We start from the raw sequence: 21,924 nt of genomic DNA on the forward strand, positions 1-21,924 counted from the left end.
GGAGTAGCTGGATTAAAGATACAGGGCTTGTGCTCCAGATATTGTGACCTAGCGATGCCCCTGGCTCTGACACATCATAAATATGGCACAGAAAATCTGCAGGCTGATCCTTTATCCGAATCCTCCACAATTTTCTCTCTTATTCTGATTTTGTTACATAATTGTACAAGTTCTCTTATTTAATGTGAAGTTTATTGCAAGTTTAATGCATTTCATAAAACTCAACATATGCAGATGTTCAATAAGAACAAGACTTCTCCCCTTATGGCTCCTCTCGTATGTAAAAAGTTTTTCATCAAAGTAAAATGTTTGCCACATTCTTAACATTAAAATGTGTTTTTCCTGTATGAGAGACGTGTTTAGAGATGGGATTTAAATGTAAGACATTTGTCACATTGTTAACACAAACCGCTTCTCCCCTTTGTGAATTCTCTCATGTTCAACAAGTTTGGATTTCTTAATAAAACATTTCCCACATTCTGAACATGAAAACGGATTTTCCCCTGTGTGAATTCTCTCATGCTGAACAAGACTTGATTTTTTAATAAAACATTTGCCACATTCTGAACATGAAAATGGCTTCTCCCCTGTGTGAATTCTCTCATGTTTAACAAGAAACGATTTCTGACTAAAACATTTGCCACATTCAGAGCATCAGAATGGCTTCACCCCTGTGTGAATTCTCTCATGCTGAACAAGTCTTGATTTTTGAATAAAACATTTCCCACATTCTGAACATGAAAACGGCTTCTCTCCTGTGTGAATTCTCTCATGCTTAACAAGATCCAATTTCTGACTAAAACATTTGCCACATTCTGAACATGAAGATGGCTTCTCCCCTGTGTGAATTCTCTCATGCTGAACTAGATCTGATTTTTGAATAAAACATTTGTCACATTCTGAACAAGAAAATGGCTTCTCCCCTGTGTGAATTCTCTCATGTTTAACAAGTTTTGATTTTTCAATAAAACATTTGTCACATTCTGAACAAGAAAATGGCTTCTCCCCTGTGTGAATTTTCTTATGCCTAATAAGATTAGATTTTTTAGAAAAACATTTTCCACATTCTGAACATGAAAACGGTTTCTCCCCTGTGTGAATTCTCTCATGAAGAACTAGATCTGATTTTTGAATAAAACATTTGCCACATTCTGCACATGAAAACGGCTTCTCCCCTGTGTGAATTCTCTCATGTACAAGAAGATGCAATTTTCGAGAAAAACATTTATCACATTCTGAACAAGAGAACGTCTTTTCCCCTGTGTGAATTCTATCATGCTGAACTAGATTAGATTTTTTAGAAAAACATTTGCCACATTCTGCACATGAAAACGGCTTCTCCCCTGTGTGAATTCTCTCATGTACAAGAAGATGCGATTTTAGAGAAAAACATTTGTCACATTCTGAACAAGAGAACTTCTTCTCCCCTGTGTGAATTCTCTCATGTACAAGAAGATTTGATTTTAGAGAAAAACATTTTCCACATTCTGAGCATGAAAACGGCTTCTCCCCTGTGAATTCTCTCGTGCTGCACTAGATCTGATTTTTGAATAAAACATTTGCCACATTCTGAACATGAAAACGGCTTCTCCCCTGTGTGAATTCTCTCATGTACAAGAAGATGCGATTTTAGAGAAAAACATTTGTAACATTCTGAACAAGAGAACGGCTTCTCTCCTGTGTGAATTCTCTCATGCTTAACAAGATCCGATTTCTGACTAAAACATTTGCCGCATTCTGAACATGAAAATGGCTTCTCCCCTGTGTGAATTCTCTCATGCTGAACTAGATCTGATTTTTGAATAAAACATTTGTCACATTCTGAACAAGAAAATGGCTTCTCCCCTGTGTGAATTCTCTCATGTTTAACAAGTTTTGATTTTTCAATAAAACATTTGTCACATTCTGAACAAGAAAACGGCTTCTCCCCGGTGTGAATTTTCTTACGCTTAATAAGATTTGATTTTTTAGAAAAACATTTTCCACATTCTGAACATGAAAATGGTTTCTCCCCTGTGTGAATTCTCTCATGAAGAACTAGATCTGATTTTTGAATAAAACATTTGCCACATTCTGAACATGAAAACGGCTTCATCCCTGTGTGAATTCTCTCATGTACAAGAAAATGCGATTTTAGAGAAAAACATTTGTCACATTCTGAACAAGAGAACGTCTTCTCCCCTGTGTGAATTCTCTCATGTTCAATGAGCCTTGATTTTTTAACAAAATTTTTCCCACATTCTGGACATGAAAAAGGCTTTTCCCCTGTTTGAATTTTCTGATGTGTGAGGAGATTCCATTTATGAGTAAAACATTTGTCACTTTTAGAACTAGAAAACGTCTTCCTGGTTGCAGCTCTTAGATCCTCGGCTGCTCTGGGGTGGCTCCTTTTTGGACTTTTAGTCTGTGTTGTATCAGAATAAATGGCCAATGTAATAGGATCAGATGATAGATTGTTGCGGTGAAGGTCTGAGGGTAAATCCTTTCTGCTGTTGTTTTCTATACATGTATCTTGTGTGATCCCACAATCATCAGCTGTAATATCTGAAGATATCAGATGTTCCTCAGAGCCACAAGTAACGTCATCTGCCGGGAATAACAGGTTGATCAATAACAAAGTTAATAAAATCTGTAATGATATAAGTATTTATAACATTTTATATATCATATCTCACCCTCTAATATCATATACCACCCTCTAAGATAAATCAAACAAGTCCAAAACCAGGGTAAAAAATGTCCAGACTAAAGATGAATGACCGCTAATTTGTACATATTTGAAGCTTTATATTTCAATATATCTACATATTTGCACCCCCACACCTGTACATGACTGCACCCCTACACCTGTACATGACTGCACCCCTACACCTGTACATGACTGCACCCCCACACCTGTACATGACTGCACCCCTACACCTGTACATGACTGTACCCCTACACCTGTACATGACTACACCCCTACACCTGTACATGACTGCACCCTTACACCAGTAGATGACTGAACCCCTACACCTGTACATGACTGTACCCCTACACCTGTACATGACTGCACCCCTACACCTGTACGTGACTGCACCCCTACACTTGAACATGACTGCACCCTTACATCTGTACATGACTGCACCCCACACCTGTACATGACTGCACCCCTACACCTGTACATGACTGCACCCCCACACCTGTACATGACTGCACCCCTACACCTGTACATGACTGAACCCCACACCTGTACATGACTGCACACCTACACCTGTACATGACTGTACCCCTACACCTCTACATGACTGTACCCCTACATTTCTGCACCTCTTTACTCCTATTGCTGCATTTTTATTTTTATGCAGTTGAGATGCATTTTTTACTGCAAACTGTGAATGTACAATGAAAAACATACATTCGGTAAAAAGCACAATGGGGGTCTTCATTATCGACTTTCAGAAGGGCCCACAATTTGGGCGCCATTGGGGAATCCACCACTTTTCCAACATGCTTTTTGGCGCACAATTAGAGCTGCAGAAAACTGGTCTAAGGAGTTCTTTTGGCTCCAGATTTATGAAGCCAGGAGCACAGTCTTTACAAATCTGGCGCACCCTGCGGGCGCTCACTTTTCTTACACTGAGTGCACCAGTTTTTTTCTGGTGAACTCAGTTTAACGGGTGAGTAACAGATTCATGTCAGACTTCCGTGTCACAATCCTTTTACAAACACTTCATAAATACAAGTGCAATTGATATGAACTCCCTAGACCAGCTTTTAGCTGCAATAATTTTGCGCCAAAAATTTTACCCAATAGAGACGGAAATATCTCAGATTCACAAGCAGTGCCACAATTTTGCGCCCATAAATATAACAAGTCATGAGTGTCAGATAAACACCAATAATGTGGCGGCACTATCACTATTTTCCGTTTCAAAGGCTATATAAATGCCCCCTATTTTGTGGTAGTGGATATAGGCAGAAATAATGTGGCAGAGTACTCACCATCCTGGGAGTCCCTGGCCCCAGCGTTATGTCCTCCCTCCGAGGCTCCCTCCTCCACACATATCTGGACCTGCTCTCTCTCCATTCTGTGTCTCAGTCCCTCAGTCCAAGCTCCTCCAGTAAGATCTTCCACCAAGAAGTTCTCCTCATGTGAGTTGTGCTTGGGTTTCTTATACCTCTTGGTCTGCCACCTTTTGTCCCAACAACCTCCCCCATGTAAATGAAGGGTGTTGGTCCCACTTCCTTATCAGCCAGGCTGATTGTTTAAGAGTGCTTTGTTTTAAGCTTTCCCCTTTGTTATGGGTTTATTATCCCTTCCCACCAAAGAAAGGCCAGGATGTGTCTTTCTGATGAAACTAGATAACTTCATTTGCAAATCTTTACTAGGTGAAATGTTGCCCTGTGATTCCCTACTGATTCCACATCCTGAACCATAGGGAATGCAAATCCATGCAGATAAGGCGTCTCCAATGACCATGGGACTGCCCTGTCCTGGAAATGGCTTCATGGAGCAGAAGAATGTCATACAATCAAGTGCTTTTTATGTCCAATCAAATATTGAGATGTGCTTTTATTTTTAAAATAATTTTTGGTAAACATTTTTGAATTTCTTTCCAGTCACAAAATCAGTATTGGTGCTGTATAGTAAACTTTTGTTAGTAACATTTGTATTTCAAAGTGCTGCTTTTTTATAACTGTATTATACAGACAAATACATACTATGATTGGCATTGCCAACATTTTTACTACAAAATATTGTAAAACTTTTAATTTCTTTCATAGTGCATTTCATAGTTTATACGGTTGAAAAAAGACACTTATCCATCAAGTTCAACCAAGGAAGGGTAGGGATTGGATGAGGAAGGGATTTAGGGGAAACAATTCTATATAGCATAACAATCAATGTTATTTAGGTGTAAAAAGGCATCTAGACCCTTCTTGACGCTCTCCGCTTTCCCTGCTGTGACCAGCGCCTGAGGCAGGCTTTTCCACAGATTGACAGTTCTCATAGTAAAAAAGCCCTGTCGCCTCCGGTGATTAAACCTTGTTTTCTCCAGACGGAGACAGTGCCCCCTCGTCTTTTGATTTGATTTAATCTGAAACAACTTACCACCATATTTTTTGTATGGACCATTCATATATCTATATAAATTAATCATGTCCCCTCGTAGTCGTCTCTTTTCCAGACTAAATAAATCTAGTTGTTTTAATATTTTCTCATAACTAAGACCCTCCATACCCCTTATCAGTTTTGTGGCTCTACGTTGAACCCTCTCCAGCTCCAGGGCATCCTTTTTATGGACCAGTGCCCAGAACTGGACAGCATATTCCAGGTGTGGCTGAATCAGTGCCTTGTATAGTGGTAATATTACATCCCTATCATGAGAGTCCATACCACTTTTGATACATGACATGATCCTACTAGCTTTAGAGGCCGCCGACTGACATTGCATGCTGTTATTCAATTTATGATCTACTAGTACCCCCAGGTCCTTCTCAACAAGCGACTCTCCCAGATTTACTCCCCCAAGGACATATTTTGCCTTGCCTTCTTATATGACTTTTTAATTCTTCAATATATTTGTCATATCTTAACTCTTAAACAATGACAAAAGGACAAAGACTCTTTTTCCGGGTTTACATTATCTAAAATAAAACATTATCACCCTTTTAAAGGAAAAAGTAAAACAAAAAATACAATGAAAAATACATTTGTTAAATTTAAAACATACATTCTGGTGTCTGGTCTAGAGATGAGCGAGCACTAAAATGCTCGGGTACTCGTTATTCGAGACGAACTTTTCCCGATGCTCGAGTGCTCGTCTCGAATAACGAACCCCATTGAAGTCAATGGGAGACTCGAGCATTTTTCAAGGGGACCAAGGCTCTGCACAGGGAAGCTTGGCCAAACACCTGGAAACCTCAGAAAAGGATGGAAACACCACGGAAATGGACAGGAAACAGCAGGGGCAGCATGCATGTATGCCTCTGAGGCTGCTTAAATGCACCATTCTGCCAAAATTATGGGCAACAGCATGGCCATGACAGAGTGACAGAATGAAGCTAGATAGCATCTAAAACATCCAATAATTGACCCTGACACTATAGGGGACAGCATGCAGAGGCAGCGGCAGCAATGGCAGGCTAGAGAGTGGCATGGCGACATACCCTAAATGGACTCAGGCTTCAAACCAATGGGTGGCAGAGAGGAACCAAAGGAGGTGAGCAAGAAGCGCTGAAATTAATTCCTCTGTGAACAAAAGGTTGACGGTATATTTAGTCGATAACACAGCATGGTGGCGACATAGTGACCAAGTTCCATAACGTATCTGGTGAAACACCCGAAAAATGAGCCTGACACAGCTCGTTTGATAAGGGGACGACATTTGGAGGCAGTCATGGAGAGGACTTCCATGATTAAGAGCGACAGTATGGGGCATCCATATTGCGCTTCTATGAATGCAACTGCAGGTCTCCAGCATGGCGGCGACAGATGCGCCGAGTTCCACTATGTATGTGGTGAAACACCTGAAAATTCTTCCTGACACAGCTCGTTTGATAAGGGGACCATGTATGGAGGCAGTGAACTAGTAGTAGATTAAAGGTGCAGCAGTTAAAACTATGTTAGTTGGATCTTGGGATGGAGCTGGCGCTCCGCTGCCAGGCGAGCTTTCGCCAATCCAAGCCCCTGTCTCTAGGCTACTCCCCAAACAGCACTTCTAAGAACCTTTTGTATAAGATCAAGTGTAGTAGCGTTCTTATAAGTTTGGGATATGGCGGGTGAGGGGAATGTAAACAGATGCGCAAGAAGCGCTGAAATAATATCGGTAAATGGTAAAAGTTTGGCAGTATATTTTGTGGATTACACAGCAGGGTGGCGACAAAGTTAACAAGTTTGATGTGGAATGCCCTGTAATAGCTCTTGGGCGGTGTGCCTTTTATCGCCTAGGCTCAGCAGTTTGAGCACCGCCTGCTGTCGCTTAGCGACGGCACTGCTGCTGTGCCTAGAGCTACCGACTGATGGCGCCATGCCCACGGATGGTAATTCGGAGGAGGAGGAGGTGGAGGAGGGGTGGGAGGAGGAGGAGGTATAGTAGGCCTTTGAGACCTGGACCGAGGTAGGCCCCGCAATCCTCGGCGTCGGCAGTATATGACCAGCCCCAGGGTCAGACTCGGTCCCAGCCTCCACCAAGTTAAGTGTAGTAGCGTTCTTATAAGTTTGGGATATGGTGGGTGAGGGGAATGTAAACAGATGCGCAAGAAGCGCTGAAATAATATCGGTTAATCATAAAAGTTTGCCAGTATATTTTGTGGATAACACAGCAGGGTGGCGACAAAGTTAACAACTTTGATGTGGAATCCATGAAAACAACCCAAATTTCTGCCTGACACACCTCGTTTGATAAGGGGACGATGTATGGAGGCAGCTATATGGACGACTTTTGGAGGTAGCAATGGAGACAACGTGTGGAGGCTGCTATGGAGACAATTTAATTTGGATAGTGCCTGTATGTGGCAGTCCAAAAAAGTTTTCAAACCAGAGGAGCAGGTAGGTGGCCCTCCAGAAAAATGAAATAGATTGAGTGCCTGTATGTGGAAGTCCAAAAAAGTTTTCAAACCAGAGGAGCAGGTAGGTGGCCCTCCAGAAAAATTGAATAGATTGAGTGCCTGTATGTGGCAGTCCCAAAAATAGTTTAAAACAGAGGACCGGGTAGGTGGCCCTCCAGAAAAATTAAATGCATAGAGTACTATAGCTAGAGCCAGTGGGCCCTGTCAAAAAATAGCCAGTTTCCTCTGCTTTAGTGTACAAAGAGGAGGAGAAGGAGGAAAATGAGGAGGAGGAGTGCATAAATTATTCAGGTTGAGCTTCTTTCACCTGGGTGAGATTGGAAATTATGAGAAATCCAGGCTTTATTCATCTTAATAAGCGTCAGCCTGTCAGCGCTGTCAGTCGACAGGCGTGTACGCTTATCGGTGATGATGCCACCAGCTGCACTGAAAACCCGCTCGGACAACACGCTAGCGGCAGGGCAGGCAAGAACCTCCAAGGCGTACAGCGCCAGTTCGTGCCACATGTCCAGCTTTGAAACCCAGTAGTTGTAGGGAGCTGTGTGATCATTTAGGACGATGGTATGGTCAGCTACGTACTCCCTCACCATCTTTCTGTAAAGATCAGCCCTACTCTGCCAAGACTGGGGACAGGTGACAGTGTCTTGCTGGGGTGACATAAAGCTGGCAAAAGCCTTGTAAAGCGTACCCTTGCCAGTGCTGGACAAGCTGCCTGCTCGCCTACTCTCCCTCGCTACTTGTCCCGCAGAACTACGCACTCTGCCACTAGCGCTGTCAGAAGGGAAATACTGTTTCAGCTTGTGCACCAGGGCCTGCTGGTATTCATGCATTCTCCCACTCCTTTCCTCTCCAGGGATGAGAGTGGAAAGATTTTGCTTGTACCGTGGGTCCAGGAGAGTGAATACCCAGTAATCGGTGCTGGAATAAATTCTTTGAACGCGAGGGTCACGGGATAGGCAGCCTAGCATGAAATCTGCCATATGCGCCAGAGTCCCAATGCGCAAGAATTCATTCTCCTCACTGGCCTGACTGTCCATTTCCTCCTCCTCCAACTCCTCCAACTCCTCTTCTTCTGCCCATACACACTGAACAGTGAAGGACTGAACAATGGTCCCCTCTTGTGTCTCGCCAACATTCTCCTCCTCTTCCTCCTCATCCTCCTCCACCTCCTCCGATATGCACTGAGAAACAGACCTAAGGGTGCTTTGGCTATCAACAAGGGAATCTTCTTCCCCCGTCTCTTGTGACAAGCGCAAAGCTTCCGACTTCATGCTGATCAGAGAGTTTTTCAACAGGCCAAGCAGCGGGATGGTGAGGCTGATGATGGCGGCATCGCCACTGACCATCTGTGTTGACTCCTCAAAGTTACTCAGCACCTGACAGATATCAGACATCCACGTCCACTCCTCATTGTAGACTTGAGGAAGCTGACTGACCTGACTACCAGTTCTGGTGGAAGTTGACATCTGGCAGTCTACAATCGCTCTGCGCTGCTGGTAAACTCTGGATAACATGGTTACTGTTGAATTCCACCTCGTGGGCACATCGCACAACAGTCGGTTAGCGGGCAGTTGGAGGCGGCGCTGCGCTGCCCTGAGAGTGGCAGCATCTGTGCTGGACTTCCTGAAATGCGCACAGATGCGGCGCACCTTCGTGAGCAAATCAGACAGATTGGGGTATGTCTTGAGGAAACGCTGAACTATCAGATTTAACACATGGGCCAGGCATGGCACATGTGTCAGTCTGCCGAGTTGCAGAGCCGCCACCAGGTTACGGCCGTTGTCACACACAACCATGCCTGGCTTCAGGTTCAGCGGTGCCAGCCACAGATCAGTCTGCGCCGTGATGCTCTGTAATAGTTCTTGGGCGGTGTGCCTTTTATCGCCTAGGCTCAGCAGTTTGAGCACCGCCTGCTGTCGCTTAGCGACGGCACTGCTGCTGTGCCTAGAGCTAGTGACTGATGGCGCCATGCCCACGGATGGTAGTTCGGAGGAGGAGGTGGAGGAAGGGTGGGAGGAGGAGGAGGCATAGTAGGCCTGAAAGACCTGGACCGAGGTAGGCCCCGCAATCCTCGGCGTCGGCAGTATATGACCAGCCGCAGGGTCAGACTCGGTCCCAGCCTCCACCAAGTTAACCCAATGTGCCGTCAGCGATATATAGTGGCCCTACCCGGCAGCACTCGTCCACGTGTCCGTGGTCAGGTGGACCTTGTCAGAAACGACGTTGGTCAGGGCACGGATGATGTTGTCTGACACATGCTGGTGCAGGGCTGGGACGGCACATCGGGAAAAGTAGTGGCGGCTGGGGACCGAATACCGAGGGGCGGCCGCCGCCATGAGGTTGCGAAAAGCCTCGGTCTCTACCAGCCTATAGGGCAGCATCTCCAGGCTAAGCAATCTGGAGATGTGGACATTAAGGGCTTGGGCGTGCGGGTGGGTTGCACTATATTTCCTTTTCCGCTCCAGCGTCTGGGGTATGGAGAGCTGAACGCTGGTGGATTCTGTGGAGGATCGTGGAGGCGACGATGGGGTTTTTGGGCCAGGGTCCTGGGCAGGGGGCTAACTATCAGCTGACACAGGGGAAGGAGCAGTGATGTGCACGGCCGGAGGTGAACGGGCTTGGTGCCACTGAGTGGGGTGTTTAGCATTCATATGCCTGCGCATACTGGTGGTAGTTAAGCTAGTAGTGGTGGAACCCCTGCTGATCCTGGTTTGGCAAAGGTTGCACACCACAGTCCGTAGGTCATCCGGTGTTTCCTTAAAGAACCTCCAGACTTCTGAAAATCTAGCCCTCGCCGCGGGAGCCCTCGCCACGGGAGCTTCACTACGTGACACATTTGGCGCTGATGCACCAGCTCTGGCCCTGCCTCTCCGTCTGGCCCCACCACTGCCTCTTCCAACCTGTTCTGGTCGAGGACTCTCCTCCGTCTCAGAAGCAATGTGTTCACCCGGCCTCTCAACCCAGCTTGGGTCTGTCACCTCATCATCCTCCGATCCCTCAGTCTGCTCCCCCCTCGGACTTCCTGCCCTGACAACAACTTCCCCACTGTCTGACAACCGTGTTTCCTCATCGTCGGACACCTCTTTACACACTTCTTCCACTACGTCAAGAAGGTCATCATCACCCACAGACTGCGACTGGTGGAAAACCTGGGCATCGGAAAATTGCTCAGCAGCAACTGGACAAGTGGTTTGTGACTGTGGGAAGGGTCCAGAAAACAGTTCCTCAGAGTATGCCGGTTCAAATGGCAAATTTTCCTGGGAGGGGGCAGACTGGGGGGGAGGAGGCTGAGGTGCAGGAGCTGGAGGAGTGCCGATTTCGGTGACATGGGTGGACTGCGTGGAAGACTGGTGGACAAATTGCTCGAAGCATTGTCGGCAATCCACGACATCACCTGTTCGCACTGTTCTGGCCTCAACAGTGCTCTACCACGAGTCCCAGTAACTTCAGACATGAACCTAGGGAGTGTAGCTCTGCGGCGTTCCCCTGCTCCCTCATCAGCAGGTGGTGTCTCACCCCACCCAGGACCATGGCCTCTGACCCCTGCAGTAGTTGGGCGCCCACGTCCCCGCCCTCGTCCTCTACCCCTAGCCCTCGGGTTAAACATTTTGAAAATGAAAGTTATAACTTTAATTTTTTTTTTACTTTTTTTTGTGGTTTTTTTGTGTTTTTTTTTTTGTGTTTTTTAGTTTTTAAAACCAAACGATGCTATCCTATTGCTATGGCTATTTTCTAGCCAACTATGAAAGCACACTGCTATGCCAGATGAGATGACGCTGAGTTATGAAAAAATAAACGTAAAATAAAAAGTAAATGGCAGACTGTGCCTAATTTCAATCAAACCCCTAATAAATTGTCCCACTTCGGTCTTTGCGATGGATATGTGCGTCACTAAGCGCTAAACACAACGGTCGCAAGTCTCCCTGCAAATTCCTCAGAATATGGTAGTAGATGCACTACAGCAAGGCCAGCCACCAGCAGCTCAACCAGAAATAAAATATATAACGCTATTGTAGGCCTAAGTAAGCCGTTTGGATTCTCCTATGGCTATTTTCTAGCCAACTATGAAAGCACACTGCTATGCCAGATGAGATGACGCTGAGTTATGAAAAAATAAAAGTAAAATAAAAAGTAAATGGCAGACTGTGCCTAATTGAAATCCAACCCCTAATAAATTGTCCCACTTCGGTCTTTGCGATGGATATGTGCGTCACTAAGAGCTAAACACAACGGTCGCAAATTCCTCACAATATGGTACTAGCTGCAAATAAAAAAAAAAAATGTATAACGTTATTGTAGCCCTAAGAAGGGCAGTTGGGTTCTTGTTGAATCACTCCTGCCTAACACTATTCTAATAGAACAGCCTAACGCTTTCCCTGACCAGCAGCAGCTCTCTCCCTAGCGGCATCCAGACACAGAATGATCCGAGCAGCGCAGGCAGGGGCTAGTCTATTCCAGGGTCACCTGATCTGGCCAGCTAACCACTGCTATCGACGTGTAAGGGTACCACGTCATGCTGGGTGGAGTGCAGAGTCTCCTGGCTTGTGATTGGCTCTGTTTCTGGCCGCCAAAAAGCAAAACGGCGGGAGATGCCATTTTCTCGAGCGGGCGAAGTATTCGTCCGAGCAACGAGCAGTTTCGAGTACGCTAATGCTCGAACGAGCATCAAGCTCGGACGAGTATGTTCGCTCATCTCTAGTCTGGTCACATTAATTAGCATCAATTATCTAAATTCTGTGGCGTCTCAAAATTTCAAAATTGTATCTGATGCCCTAAAATAAAAGGAACATTTTTATTTCTTAACTTTTTAAACATAAATTCTTTCATAAACTATAGATTTTAAGTGTTGTAGCATATAGACTACTTAGATTTTTTTTTCATTAAATTAAATAAAGGGTTCCATGCACACAAGCGCTTTATGAAAAAAATTATGGAAGCAAAGCCGTATCGTTTAACTTTGTACCGGAGCGAAAAATACATTCTGTAAACAACAAAGAAAGGCAACAAAAATAGAGACAGAAAGAAAGCAAAAACAAGACCAAAATTATTTCCCAATTATAAAAGCGACAAGAAACTAGAAACTGAAAGTGGCAACCTCTGAGGAACAACATGGAGTCATGGTGGCGGGAGATGAGGAATAACATGGGGTCATGGTGGAGGGAGATGAGGAATAACCTGGGGTCATGGTGGAGGGAGATGAGGAATATCCTGGGGTCATGGTGGAGGGAGATGAGGAATATCATGGGGTCATGGTGGAGAGAGATGAGGAATAACATGGGGTCATGGTGGAGGGAGATGAGGAATAACATGGGGTCATGGTGGAGGGAGATGAGGAATAACCTGGGGTCATGGTGGAGGGAGAGAAGGAATAACCTGGGGTCATGGTGGAGGGAGATGAGGAATATCCTGGGGTCATGGTGGAGGGAGATGAGGAATAACATGGGGTCATGTTGGAGGGAGATGAGGAATAACCTGGGGTCATGTTGGAGGGAGATGAGGAATATCCTGGGGTCATGGTAAAGGGAAATAAGGAATAACATGGGGTCATGGTGGAAGGAGATGAGGAATAACATGGGGTCATGGTGGAGGGAGATGAGGAATAACATGGGGTCATGGTGAAGGGAGATGAGGAATAACATGGGGTCATGTTGAAGGGAGATGAGGAATATCCTGGGGTCATGGTGGAGGGAGATGAGGAATATCCTGGGGTCATGTTGGAGGGAGATGAGGAATATCCTGGGGTCATGGTAAAGGGAAATAAAAAATAACATGGGTTCATGCTGTAGGGAAATAAGGAGAGGGTCAATCTGTTCAATGTTTCTTTTTAACCGGTTCGCGACCGCCCGTCGTGTATTCACGGCGGCGGTCGGGTCGCGCTGCATGGAGAGGACTCACGGGCTGAGCCCTCTCCATCGCCGGTAAGTCTTTGCTGCATATTGCAGCAAAGGCTTACCGGTAACACCCGCGATCGGTGATAGCACCGATCGCGGGTGTTATCACAGCGATGGCTGCCGGCAAAGATGCCGGCAGCTTCAAAAAGATAGCGGCACATGGGCGCCGCCATCTTACCTGGGATCACCGCTCCCCGTGATGTCATCGGGGAGTGGCGATCCATCTCCATGGTAGCCTCGGGTCTTCCGAATACCCAAGGCTATTTCGTTTTAACCCCTTCATTACAATGTGCTGATAGCACAAAAAAAAATTATAATAAAAAAACCTAAAATTTCAAATCACCCCCCTTTCCCTAGAACTGACATAAATATAAATAAACAGTAAAAATCATAAACACATTAGGTATCGACGCGTCCGAAAATGCCCGATCTATCAAAATATGATAACGGTTTTTCAATGCGTTTAACCCCGTAACGGAAAATAGCGCCCAAAGTCGAAAATGGCACTTTTTTGCCATTTTGAAAAATATAAAAAAATCTATAAAAAGTGATCAAAAGGTCGTACAGTCCTAAAAATGATATCATTGAAAATATTATAAAATTTCGCAAAAAATGACACCAAGCCCAGCTCCGTACACCAAAGTATAAAAAAATTATTAGCGCCCGAATTTGGTAAAATCAAAAAAAATTTTTTTGTACAGGAGGTTTTAATTTTTGTAAATGTATGAAAACATTATAAAACCTATACAAATTTGGTATATCCTTTATCGCACCGACCCAAAGAATTAAGTAGACATGTAATTTGGGGCGCTCAGTGAAAGACGTAATATCCAAGCCCACAAGAAAATGGCGCAAATGCGTTTTTTCACCAATTTCACTGCATTTGGAAATTTTTTCCTGCTTCCGAGTACATGGCATGGAATATTTAATACCATCATTATGAAGTGCTATTTGTTACGCAGAAAACAAGCCATGAAACAGCTCTTTACGTGTAAAAACAAAAAAGTTCTAGATTTTTGAAGGTGGGGAGTGAAAAATGGAATTGAAAAAACAGGAAAGGGCCCGGTCCTTAACCGGTTAAACAAAGGAAAATCCCCCAGATTGATGATATGAGGAAGAATAATGTAAATCCTCTAACAACCTTTTTTGTTTTTGCCTTTCCATTTTTTACTCCCCACTTTTAAAAAGCAATAACTTTTTTTTATTTTTCCATGTAAAGAGCTCTGTTTTGCTTTGTTTTCTGCATAACAAATTGCACTTCATAGTGACGGTATATACTATTCTATGCCATGTACTGGGAAGCAGAATTTTTTTTTGAATGCAGTGAAAATGATGAAAAATGCATTTGCGCCATTTTCTTGTGGGCTTGGATTTTACAGCTTTCACTGTGTGCCCCAAATGACAGATCATCATTATGTGGGTCAGTACGATCACTGAGATAACAAATTTGTATAGGTTTTATAATGTTTTCATACATGTACAAAAATTAAAACCTGTACAAAAAGAAAATTCTTCATTTTGCCCTCTTCTGGCAGTAATAACTTTTTCATACTTTGGTGTATAGAGCTGTGGGTGGTGTTATTTTTTGTGACTTTTGATTAAGTTTTCAATGCTTCTATTATTAGGATGGTGCATTCCTTTGATCACTTTTTATTGAATTTTTTATATTTTTCAAAATGGCAAAAAAGTGCCATTTGCGATTTTGGGCACTATTTTCCATTACAGAGTTAAACGAAGTGACAAAACCAGTATTATATTATGATAGATTGGGCATTTTTGAACGCGGTAATACCTAATGTGTTTATGATCTTTACTGTTTATTTATATTAATATGACTTCTATTGAAAGGGGGGTGATTTGAATTATTAGGGTTTTTAATATAGCTTTTTTTTACTTTACTATTTTTAAAACCCCCTAGGTTACTTTAACCCTAGGTTGTCTGATTGATCCTACCATATACTGCCATACTACAGTATGGCAGTATATGGGGATTTTGTACATTATTTATTGCATTGTGTAGTTAAAACGGGATGCAAAACGAGACAGCCTCGGATCTTTGTATGACCCAAGGCTGTCCTGGTAACTGATTTCTGCCTCCGATGACTTCACAGGGGGACAGTAATCAAATCTAATATGGCTGAGCCCATGCTCCCCTAGGGCCTCCAGAAGCCTTACCAGAGGCATTTACAGGTCAGTACTGCCACCGATCGCTGGTGTTACCGTTGGGTGTTTGCTGCAATATGCAGCAAAGGCCCACCTTGCATGGAGAGGGCTCAGCCCATCTCGGGATGAAGTGCAATGTCTCGTCAATAAGACTAAAATAGACCAATCACTGGGCCCAGGTGGGACATACCCTGTATACTACATAACTTGATAGATCTTTTTTTTATCTATATATTTGAAGATTTCTTAACCCCTTATGGATGCAGCATTTTTTTTGTTCATTTTTCGCCCCCACATTTAAAAATCTGTAACTTTTTACATATCTTTTACATTTCTTTGTGTACAGAGCTGTGTGAGGGCTTATTTTCTGCATAACAAATTTTACTACTCCATGACATTATTTATAATATCATGGCTTGTACTGGGAAGCTGGAAAAAAATCAAAATGTGATTAAAATTGGCAAAAAAAACCCCCACATTTGTGGCACTTTCTTGTGGGATCAGTTTTTACGACTTTCACTCTGGACTCCAAACGATACATCTACTTTATTCTTTGGTTCAGTACGATCAAGGTGATCCCAATTTATATAGGTTTTATTGTGCTTTAATAAATTTTCAAAAATTAAACAAATGTGTACGAAAAAAAAAACAATTTTGCCAACTTCTGGCGCTAATATCTTTTTCATACTTATGGAGCTGTGTGAGGTGTCATTTTCTGAAAAATTAGTTGATGTTTTCATTGCTACCATTTTGATCCCTGTGCAACCTTTTGATTACTTTTGATTTCATTTTTTATGGTATGTAAAATGGTGTAAAAGTAGCGTTTCAGACATTTGGGTTCCATAGGGGTTCCACCATCTGTAATAACTGTTTTCATATTTTGTTTGAAACGCAGTGATACCTAAACTGATACCTGCTTGTGATTTTTACTGTATATTACATTTTATATCAGTTCTAGCTAAATTGGGGTGATTTTATTTTTTTTTTAATTTTCATTATTTTTGCATTCTAGCATTGTAATCTCTATAGCCATTCCCTATTGTGTGCACATTTATACAGAATGCTGTGGATTTTTACTGCAATTTTCACCCTTGTCAATGCCAGGGTCAGACCCCAATGGAAAATCGATTTATACCCTTGTAAACCTGTTATTAGCCCTTTAGCTGCACCCGCTTAGGCCCCTTCCACACTAGCGAGTGTGATGCGATGAACTCGCATCACACTCGCAACGCAAGCTGCCGGGAACGCACGGCCCGAACGCTGCACCGCGGGAGTGAACTGACATGCTGAGTTCACTCCCGCGGTGCAGCGTTCGGGCCGTGCGTTCCCGGCAGCTTGCGTTGCGAGTGTGATGCGAGTTCATCGCATCACACTCGCTAGTGTGGAAGGGGCCTAAGGCACTGCAGTCCAGGTTTGACTACGGTTTCAAAGGGGTTAAATACCCAGGATTGAAGCTTTTCCATTCCTGGGTGTTGGTGCAGTGATAACATAACCAGCAGGCACCAACAGGACCTGATGTCCTGCAAACTTCCTCTGACACTGTAAAAACCTGGTACAGTGGTCATTGAAGGGTTAATAGTAAGGATGAAAACTAAATTGTGTCTTTAAAACGAAAAATAAAAAGATGCATGGCCTGAAATAGTAATTCCTGCTTCTGAGAGATGAGGGTATCATTTTATATGTTAAAGTATGTGCAGCATAGCATGGGCAAACATTCGGCCCCCTGCTGGAGAGAAGATGGGTGAGCAGACCCCTCTCAATAGAGAAGAGCAGGACTGGCACCGGAATACAGCAGAATATAGGACATTTCTTTGCCTGATCACGGTGCGGTGATTCAACGTATGCTGACCCCAATGTGACTGTTTGCAATAGACATCTACAGGGAATGATACCATTTTTGGCTGGATATCGGTCCCCATTATGTTTTGTGTGCATTGGTTCCATAGGCCTTATGCACTTGCATTAATGCAGGAGGGGTGTGTGCTTCATGGAAAGCAGCCATTATATGGGACATTTCCTATATCATGTGGAGCAGCCGCCCAGTTCAGCCATGGTGTGGTGTATGCAGGTGCTATAGACCTCTATGGGGCTGAGATCCGATCAGGGGCTCCCATATATTTAGTCACCATAGGCTTTACTTATACAGGGGGAAATTTATCAAACACCTGTATACGAGAAAACATCAGCTGATCCTTTATCCGAGCTCCTCCACATTTTTCTCTCTTATTCTGATTTTGTTACATAATTGTACAAGTTCTCTTATTTAATGTGAAGTTTATTGCAAGTTTAATGCATTTCATAAAACTCAACATATGTAGATGTTCAATACGAGCAAGACTTCTCCCCTTATGGCTCCTCTCATATGTAAAAAGTTTTTCATCAAAGTTAAATGTTTGCCACATTCTTAACATTAAAATGTGTTTTTCCTGTGTGAGAGAAGGGGTTAGAGATGGGATTTAATTGTAAGACATTTGTTACACAACCCGCTTCTCCCCTGTGTGAATTCTCTCATGTTTCACAAGATCTGATTTCTGAATAAAACATTTCCCACATTCTGAACATGAAAATGGCTTCTCCCCTGTGTGAACTCTTTCATGTTTAACAAGATTTGATTCATGAATAAAATATTTCTCACATTTTAAACATGAAAACGGCTTCTCCCCTGTATGAACTCTTGTATGTTTCCCAAGATTTGATTTTGTAATAAAACATTTTCCACATTCTGAACATGAAAATGACTTCTCCCTTGTGTGAATTCTCTCATGTTTACCAAGGTGTGTTTTATGATTAAAACCTTTGCCACATTCTGAATATGAAAACCATTTCTCCCCTGTGTGAATTCTCTCATGCTCAACAAGCTGTGTTTTCTAACTAAAACATTTACCACATTCTGAGCATGAAAATGGCTTTTCTCCTGTGTGAATTCTCTCATGTACAACAAGATTAGTTTTTTTTAGTAAAACATTTCCCACATTCTGAGCATGAAAACAGGTTTTCCCCTGTGTGAATTCTTTCATGTCCCACAAGATCTGATTGATGAATAAAATATTTTCCACATTCTGAACAGGAAAATGGCTTCTCTCCTGTGTGAATTCTCTCATGTTGAACAAGAGTTGATCTTTGAGTAAAACATTTTCCATATTCTGAACCTGAAAACATTTTCTCCCCTGTGTGCACTCTTTCATGTCAAAGAAGATCTGATTTCTTAACCCCTTAAGGACGCAGGGTATTTTCGCTGATTTCTCGCTCTCCATCTTCAAAAATCCATAACTTTTTCATTTTTCCGTGTATAGAGCAGTCGGCGGCAAAGAAAAGGTTAACACCCGCGATCGGTGCAAGCACCGACCGCGGGTGATTGCGATGGGTCTTTGCTGCGATATGCAGCCCATCTCTGTATGAAGAAGGCTCACCCTGTGAGCCTTCTTCATACAACCTTCACAGCTCCGTGGCGGATATATCCGTCACGGAGCGTGAAGGGGTTAATATAACAAAGAAATTTTCTGATGTGTGAGAAGATTTCGTTTAAAAGTAAAACATTTGTCACATTCAGACCATGAAAATGTCTTCCTGGTTGCAGCTCTTAGATGCTCGGCTGCTCTGTGGTGGCTCCTTTTTGGACTATTAGTCTGTGATGTATCAGAATAAATGCACAATGTAATAGGATCAGATGATAGATTGATGCAATGAAGGTCTGAGGGTAAATCCTTTCTGCTGTTGTTTTCTATACATGTATCTTGTGTGATCCCACAATCATCAGCTTTAATATCTGAAGATATCAGATTTTCCTCTGAGCTCCGGCTAACGTCATCTCCTGGGAATAATAGGGTAGGTAACAAAAAAGTTTATGAAATCTGCAAAGATATAAATATTTATAAAAATTTCTACATAATTGTTTTATTTCTAACTATTTCTGATTTCAGCATCACATTCTGAACGCACAAAACAGCTTCTCTACTGTATGGATTCTCGGTAAAACATTTTGTAAACTTTCAGAGTAAAACATCTTTCACATTGGGGTAATTTAACTTAGGATTTTATTTTTATATTCTCCTATACAGGCGGTCCCCTACTTAAGAACACCCGACTTACATACGACCCCTAGTTACAACGGTCCCCTGGATATTGGTAATTTCCTGTACTTTACTCCTAGGCTACCATAATCAGCTATAACAGTTATCACAGGCGTCTGTAATTAAGCTTTATTACTAATCCTGGTTCTTATGACAACCCAACATTTTTAAAATCCAATTGTCACAGAGACCAAAAAAAATTTATCTGGATCTACAATTATAAAATATACAGTTTCGACTTACATACAAATTCAACTTAAAAATAAACCTATAGAACCTATCTTGTACATAATCCGGGGACTGCCTGTATTTGCAACTTGTTTGCACCAATTTGCACCAAAATATTTGCATTTTTGCACCAAAATAAGCCACTCCAATCACTTAGAAAAACATCACAGCAACAGAATTTTTCAGTCTAGCATCTGATATATCTAAAGACTCCAGAAAAAAGTCACAAAACTCAGCTGCCTGATATTTCATCCTCTAAGATAAATCAAACAATTCCAAAAGCAGAAGAATACAGAAAAATGTCCAGACTAAAGATGAATGACCCCTATTCTGTACATATTTGAAGCTTTATATTTCATTTCATCTACATCTTTGCACCCCTACATTTCTGTAACTCTACACCTCTATATCTCCGCCCCCCTATTTCCCCTTACCACTGTTCCTGCATTCCTACAACCGAATACTTGCACCGCTATACCCCGAGGTTCCTGTACCTCTACATTTCTGCAACCCTATAACTCTATGGGGCAGATTTACTTACCCGGTCCATTCGCGATCCAGCGGCGCGTTCTGTGTGGAGGATTCGGGTTCTGCTGGGATTCACTAAGGTAGTTCCTCTGACATCCACCAGGTGTCACTGCTGCGCTGAAGTCCGTCGTAATGCACTGGAGTTCACCGTCCTACCCTGAGTGCAGGTAAGCGCGTGTCAAGCGACACTTTTTTAAAAAAAATGTGGCAGTTTTTCCGAATCCGTCGTTTTTTTTTACGCCCCCCGATTTCCATCGCATGCATGCCAGTGCCAATGCACCACAATCCGATCACGTGCGCCAAAATCCCGGGGCAATTCAGGGAAAATCGGCGCAAAATGGAAAAATTCGTCAAACCCGCCGTAAAAACGCGATTCGGCCCTTAGTAAATGACCCCCTATATCTTTGTTAGTGACTTTCATCTGTTCAGTTACGAAACTGTATATCAAAATTTATTGTTATGCAGTTGAGATGCATTTTGATCTAAAGCCTTTGAATGCACAATTAAAACCATACATCCATTTTTTGAATACATGTGCAATCTATTTACCCTCCCTAGACTAGCTTTTAGCTGCTTTCATTTTCCACCAAAAATTGCACCCAAGAACGAGTCTCTGAATCCCAAGTGGCCATAAAAAAACAAGTTGTAAGTGTTGGAAAAAACACCAATATTATGGCAAAGACACTTCACAAATAAGCCATTAGAGGATCAACAAGGATATTAAAAAACACAGCTATTTTTGCGACCAAACACCAAACTAGCTGTGCAGCATAAATAACCATGTTTCTCTCATTTATCCTGCCAACCCTCAAAGTAAATTGACCATCAGGAGAGAAGTGTCCATCAGGGGGGACCTCTGTTTTAAGCTTTGGAGCTTGTTCCTGTGTTGGACGATGGAGGTGTCAGAGTAGTTCAATTATCAGGCAGAGAGTAATTAAATAAATAATTGTGTCGTCCGATAACATTGACACAACCGAAATATGTTGTAGCCACGGAGAACTAGCGAGACCTCTGTGCGTCTTTATTTTATGCCCTTTCAGTACAAGGAGGGTTCAAGGTTAGTGCGGAAATGTTACATAAAATTAGAAATAACAAATAAAATCACACATAATAATATATTGAAAACATCATTGATGTATTTGGCAACATCTTGTCGTAGGAATTCATTGTTCATTTATTGTTATTGGACCCATAAACTGGATATAAATACAGACCATCTGGATCGTCATTCACCAGAATAGAATGACCGCCCCCCCCCCAACAAATCCTTGGATACATCCATTTATCAGTGTTAAATATTACATATTAAATTAACAACCAGATTCCCACATCCTGAGCTTCCGGGGTCTCTATTTACAAACATTTATGTGTGTCCTGTGGAACGTCTCCTACAGGCCAAGATGTCCTAAGCAATCCTGTTGTTTAGTGGAGAAGAGGATGAGTATATATAAATTACAAGACACAGACAAAATGGCGTTACATATCTAAAC

General features: G+C 42.8%; 1 pseudogene; it reads right to left on the minus strand.

The window, feature by feature from the left end:
* Window positions 1–347: 347 nt before the first annotated feature.
* LOC140075963 (uncharacterized) overlaps window positions 348–21,924 on the minus strand; it is a 290,951-nt pseudogene continuing 269,374 nt past the window's right edge.

This window comes from Engystomops pustulosus, chromosome 8, assembly GCF_040894005.1.
Source record: "Engystomops pustulosus chromosome 8, aEngPut4.maternal, whole genome shotgun sequence".
Classification (NCBI taxonomy): Eukaryota; Metazoa; Chordata; class Amphibia; order Anura; family Leptodactylidae; genus Engystomops; species Engystomops pustulosus.